We start from the raw sequence: 6954 nt of genomic DNA, 5'->3' as shown, positions 1-6954 counted from the left end.
GGATTTTCCCTGTGCTTCATTTATCGATTTGCATCTACGTTATGTCGCTACCTTCAGCCTCACCATCTTCTGGAAAGTTGAGTACAAGGTTCCAGTATTGTTTAATTATGCTCTGACCGTAAAGTAAATATTACTTTCCGAAATAATTGCTGTTTTGTGGCAGAGCTGTGCCCCTACCGGACCCGCCATTTTATGGCGTCGTTGTTGTTTTGCATGCATTATTTAGTTAGCCACAACAACGCTTCCGGCCTTATTTACTAATCGATCGCATTAGTTTGTTTAGTCTTCATAGCTAGGAACTTTTATATCGTGTTTCGACGCTTTTTTCGGTCATCGATTGACCTCATACCAGTCGGCTACTTTAGCCCCCAGGCCAGAGCGCCTGTATATAAGTGTTCATGCATGATTTTATTAGTGATCCTAGGCTAAGTTATGAAGATAGTGGCATTATTTTACAATACTTTCGACCGTGATGCAAATGTTTTTTCGCCTTCAGGGACCATATAGGGGATAGGTTAGTTAGTGTCTCTTTCTAACCTAACCTACTTGTAGGACCCCTATATGCTTCCTTCATCCCCTGCCTTGGCATTCCCTCTAATTAGCCTTGATTCCCTTTCTGAGTAGAGGGATCAAGTGTCTAATGGAGTATTTATCGCCTCTCAGTCCTCCCTATGGGAATGAACCCCCCTTAGGGTTGCGTCCGAGAGTGAGGTTAGGCTAGCCCTACCTCTATGGCTAGGATTAGTCTATGACTATCCTGCGATAGCGATATGTCTTCTACCTTTCCTAGTTCAGGACTATTAGCCCTGCTCTAGGTTAGGTTAGGAAGGTTTCTCTGTTCCCTGCTGAAACTGTACCCATGCACCGTTTCAGCCGGTCTGCCTTATCTTAGGTTAGGGAGTGTCCTCCCTTTCCCTAGTGGCCGCTCTGGTACAGAAACCCTTCCTTGGAAGACTTCTCTCTACTCCCCTCCCCACCTATCTCTTGTATAGCCTAGCCTATGCTTAGGTTAGTCTATACCCATCTGTCCCCTGTCCTACAACTCCTTCTTAGAGTGGAGTAGTAGGGCTACCCGAGCTTCCATGTGCAGTTCGCTCTGGTACATATACCCTTCATAGTGTCCTATGGGGTTAGTCTCTAGATGTGTTCTGCATATGGGGGTCTCCCCTCTTTGGGTGTCCCCTAGCCCTCCCTTGGGCTACCTAGCTCCCGGTCCTCAGTGACCCCTGCTCCTGGATGATAGAGCCTGCGTCTCTCATGGGTACACCCTCTCAGGGGGGGGATGTCCGGAGTCCATGACTGAACTTCCTGCATCCCTCCCCCCCTGTCTCTCTCACTATCCGGGTGCTGGTCCCTTGCCGCCTCCACTGTCGGCGATACCCGCCTCCTACCTTGGTGACTCTCCCTACCCTTATGCCGCCAGCCCCCTGTGTGCCGGGGGACTGCCGACTGCCGCCGGCTCCTACCGGTGGCTCTCCTCCCTCCTAGCTTGTCGTCCGCTCGCCGGTCGGCCGCCGGAGTGCCGGTATCTACTGCCGGCAACCCGGTTCCGCTATAAACATCCTTGTCCCAGTCACCAAGCCGGCATCCTCCGACTGCCGGAGCCGCCGCTCCCCTGCCGGCGTGCCGCCGTTGTGCCGGCGGCCGCCACCCTGGTATACCCTTGACTTAAATATTGTCTGTCTTAATGCCAGAAACTCTGCCGGAGCGACCTCCGGCATGCCGGCGGCTTGCCGGAAAACCCCCGGAGGCGTCAAGAATACTTGCACCCCCTTCTTCTAGCTATCATATGATACTGATAGCCCTATACCGCAAACAGATGGGATGTTTCCACTCTTAAGATCAATACCTTGGTACTGTTCTGTTAGTGATCATGCTGTCTCTTTGCATTCTTCTAAATTCCAGCATGCTGCGTGCATCTTAGCGCGGCTGGTTGCCGGAAGCAGTTACCTTAAAAGGAGGCCCTCTAGCCCCTAGCTTGGGACCGAATGATCTCGGTCCCAATCTTACCCTTGGTTTTTCCACGGAATTCCATTGCCCTATGGAACTCTAAGGAATACTATCCGGTACCTTCGGCCTCTCGGATTATCCAAGGACAAAGCTTACGGTAACCAGCCGGGCGAGATGCATGGAGTATGTTCTCCTTTACTATTTCAATCTCTATGCATCACACCCTTCATTAAGTTATAATTAATAATTAATATTAACTTAGTTTAAGAGCCATTCTTATGACTCCCCCATACTCATTTTCTCTTTCTTCCACAGGAGGAGCAGATGAAGTGTGACTTCGCCTTCTGCGCTGTGAAACGCCCGCAGTTTTACGGGCATACGGCTTGCAGGACTCACGCCCCTTGTGCCGACAAGAAAGGGGATCTGAAGTTCTGGAATCCACTGAACTGTACGGTCTGCCAGGCTCACCTAGTTGACGCCTTCCATAACCCTCCCTCAGCGGAGGTCAGAGACATTTCTCGTGAAAAGCTACGCAAGTGGGTGCGTGGCTTCCAGAAAAATGCCACCGGACCTTACCTGGCCACCGAAGAATTGAGGTCACTCCTGTTCCCTAAGGCCTCCCCTGATTCAGTGGTACCCAAAGACGTGATTCCCACTGTCCAAATTACAGTGGAACCTGATGTTGTCATGGCTCAGTCCATGCACGAGTGCCGCCTGGATTCCGAAGATGACGAACAGATGTCGGATGTCTCGGAAGACACGGAGAAGACGCTTATGGCTCAAGGAGCCGAAGATGACGAAGACAAGGTGGAATACGCCGAGTCGGAGCAAGAGGTCGCTCCTCCTTCCATCCCCGCTCCTACTCCTACACCGACGGAAGTGTCTATTCCGTCTACCTCCTCGACCCCGGATCCCTCTTCTTCCACTCAAGAAATGATCCGACTGATTAGAGCCGTCATGGACGACAGGTTGAAGGAGAATCAGGAGTTCATCAGGTCCATGATGGGATCCAGAGAACCGAAGAAGATTTCGGTTAAGGATCTCCCCGCTTGCTCACATGCCAACCCGTGGAGGTATGCTGAGCATATGGTTATCGCGACCGGCAGGATCTTCATCAGCGATAAGATCGGCACGGTCCCCTTGGAAGACGTGGAGTTCTTCCCAAACTTTGAGGCCTACCCGGACTGTTACGTCCGTCTGCGTTCTGAACCTGCCTCGAAGGAAGAGACCGAACCGAAGGAAGAGATAGTGTTCGATCTCACAAAGGCCCAGGCTATGCTAGCCACCACATTCAAGAGTAGGGGCTTTACCTGCTCTAAGCTTCCGGCCCTGAGCAAGAAGCACCCTACTTATGTCGCACCTGAAAGTGCGGTTCTTCCATTCCTGGAAAAGGCCTTAACTGCGTGCCTTAAAGCTGCGGAAGAGGGGAAAGCCTGCCCTGCACTGGAGGAGTGCAGACCCTTCTCCATAGTAACTCCCCCTGACGCTCGACACTGGAAGGATGTCCAGCATACTTTCGTCGTGGGAAAGCTAGATCCTGACGTCGCCGGACGTCAGTTTAATGAAGACCTCCCTAAGCTCAACGATCACCTCCTTCGTCGGGAACAAGATACGAAGGAGAGGCTCGCAGCATCCTTATCTCATCAAGTCCAACTTGAAATTATGGCCTGTGACACCAGAGTACCAGACCACTACATGGTACTCTCCAAATCCCACATGATGACCGTGATGAAGGACTTGTACCACTTCATAAAGGCTCGGAGAGCCTGTCGTGAATTCGTGTTTGCAGGTGCCACCGTGAAACACGAACCCCGGAGGCTGATTTCCTCCAACATCTGGGGTAAACACCTCTTTCCTTCTGACCTCGTGAAGGAAATCACCGACAGAGCCGCCACGGAGAATAGGAACCTTCTCCACAAGTGGGGCATGTCCAGGAAAAGGAAACCCTCTCAGGACGACGGACCTCAACCTAAGAGGAAATCCCAAAAACAGAAACCCCAGCAACGTCAACAAAGACGTCAGTTTCCGGGACCCGCTACCTCCCAAGTGGTTGCCCAGCCACAACAGACCTTTCAATTGGTCCCCCAACCGGTGTTGTCACAGTCACCGGTCTTCACCCCTGCTTTCGAGCAACAGTCAACTACCTTTCGTCCCAAAGGTAGAGGCTCATACAGAGGTGCAAGCAAAGACGCTTCTCGCCGTCCCTCCAGAGGCATAGGAGGAAAGGGAGCTAGCGGCCGAGGCAGCAAGCCCTCGGGACACCAGAAGCAATGAAGTGCTTCCGGTGGGAGGAAGACTCCGCCAATTCCAGGATCGTTGGACCTTCGATCCCTGGGCACACAGCATCATCAAGAAGGGTGTAGGCTGGAGTTGGACTCAACCACCCCCAATCTTCCAGCAATTCTTCCAACAATCAACCCCTCTTCTGGAAGAATATGTCCTAGATCTCTTGAACAAGAAGGTGATAAGGAAGGTAAAGTCCACCAGGTTCCAAGGGAGACTGTTTTGTGTCCCCAAGAAAGACTCAGACAAACTCAGAGTCATTCTGGACTTATCCCCCCTCAACAAGTTCATAGCGAACGACAAGTTCAAGATGCTGACTCTTCAACAGATAAGGACCCTTCTGCCTCGAGGTTCCTACACGGTCTCCATAAACCTGGCGGATGCCTACTGGCACGTTCCAATGAACCATCACGCTTCCTCCTACCTAGGATTTCGACTCCAAAGGAAAAGCTACGCCTTCCGGGCCATGCCCTTCGGCCTCAACGTGGCCCCTCGGATCTTCACAAAGCTGGCGGATGCCATAGTACAACAGCTCCGCCTACGAAACGTCCAAGTGATGGCCTACCTCGACGACTGGCTAGTCTGGGCTCCATCGCCCGAAGATTGTGTAAAATCTTGCAACAAAGTCACCCAGTACCTAGAACACCTGGGATTCAAGATCAACGAGAAAAAAATCTCGCCTCTCTCCAGCTCAGAAGTTCCAGTGGTTGGGAATCCAATGGAACCTTCAGTCACACCGCCTTTCCATCCCCCAGAAGAAAAGGAAGGAAATAGCAGGGTCTGTCAAGCGACTGCTGAAATCCAAACGCATTTCAAGACGCCAGCAGGAACGAGTTCTAGGCTCTCTACAGTTCGCCTCAGTGACAAACCCAGTGCTTTGCGCACAGCTAAAGGATGCCGCGGGAGTCTGGAGACGTTCGGCATCCATCGCTCGAAGAGACCTCAAGAGACGGCTTCCAAACAGACTGCGACTTCTCCTAAAGCCGTGGTCAGAAGCAAAGGCCCTGAAAAGGTCCATTCCTCTCCAACACCCTCCTCCATCACTCAACATCCACACGGACGCTTCGCTGGAGGGTTGGGGAGGTCACTCCCACCAAAAACAGGCTCAAGGCACCTGGTCTCCCCTGTTCAAGACGTTCCACATAAACATCTTGGAGGCCATGGCGGTCCTTCTAACCCTGAAGAAGTTATCCCCGCCGCCCTCGATCCACATCCGTCTAACCCTAGACAACTCGGTGGTAGTTCGTTGTCTCAATCGCCAAGGCTCAAGATCGCCCCAGATAAATCAGGTGCTTCTCCCAATCTTCCGTCTGGCAGAGAAGAAGAAGTGGCACCTGTCTGCAGTTCACCTACAAGGATTCCGCAACGTGACAGCGGATGCTCTATCTCGGACAAACCCGATAGAGTCGGAATGGTCTCTAGACGCAAGATCGTTCTCCTTCATCTCTCACCAAGTCCCAGAACTTCAGATAGATCTCTTTGCAACGAGCGACAACAATCAACTTCCTCGGTATGTGGCCCCGTACAAGGACCCCAAAGCAGAAGCAGTGGATGCCATGTCACTGGATTGGAACAGATGGTCCAAGATCTACCTGTTCCCCCCCACCAACCTTCTGCTGAAAGTCCTCTCCAAACTGAGAACCTTCAAAGGGACAGCGGCCCTAGTGGCTCCCAAGTGGCCTCGGAGCAACTGGTACCCCCTGGTCCTGGAGCTGCAGCCCAAGCTGATCCCTCTCCCGGGCCCAGTTCTCTCTCAACAAGTACAGAAGTCGACTGTCTTCGCTTCATCATCGAAAATCAAGGACCTTCATCTCATGATTTTCTCTCCCTAGCCGCAAAGAAGAGGTTTGGGATCTCGAAGAAAAGTCTGGACTTCCTAGAGGAATACAAGACCGAATCCACAAGACGGCAATATGAATCATCCTGGAGGAAATGGGTCTCCTTCGTCAAGACAAAAAATCCTAAAGAAATCACGATTGATTTCTGCATGTCCTTCTTTATTCACCTTCATGGACAGGGATTAGCAGCCAATACGATATCAACCTGCAAATCGGCCTTGACCAGACCAATTCTATATGCTTTCCAAATTGATCTGTCCAGCGACATCTTCAACAGACTACCGAAAGCATGTGCTCGCCTACGCCCAGCACCCCCACCGAAACCGATCTCCTGGTCACTAGACAAGGTGCTCCATTTCGCCTCCAACTTGGACAATGATTCATGCCCTCTCAAGGATCTGACTCAGAAAGTTATATTTCTCTTTGCTCTCGCTTCAGGAGCTCGAGTCAGCGAAATAGTGGCATTATCAAGAGAAGATGGACACATCCTGTTTACCGATACAGGAGAAGTTACCCTCTCCCCTGATCCGACGTTTCTCGCCAAAAATGAATTACCCACCAAAAGATGGGGCCCTTGGAGAATATGCCCCCTGAAGGAGGATGCCTCTCTATGTCCAGTAGAGAGCCTCAAGGTCTATCTTCGCAGAACTTCAAACTTTGGTGGAGGCCAACTCTTCAAAGGAGAAACATCGGGCAGCGACCTGTCACTGAAACAATTAAGAGCGAAAATCACCTACTTCATTCGCAGAGCGGATCCTAACAGTACACCCGCTGGTCATGATCCTAGAAAAGTGGCATCATCTCTGAATTTCTTTCAGAGTATGGACTTTGAAAGCCTTAAAAACTTCACGGGTTGGAAGTCCTCGCGAGTTTTCTTTAAACA

The sequence above is a fragment of the Palaemon carinicauda genome, chromosome 43 (genome assembly GCF_036898095.1).
Source record: "Palaemon carinicauda isolate YSFRI2023 chromosome 43, ASM3689809v2, whole genome shotgun sequence".
Classification (NCBI taxonomy): Eukaryota; Metazoa; Arthropoda; class Malacostraca; order Decapoda; family Palaemonidae; genus Palaemon; species Palaemon carinicauda.
Note: the sequence above shows the minus strand (reverse complement) of the source record.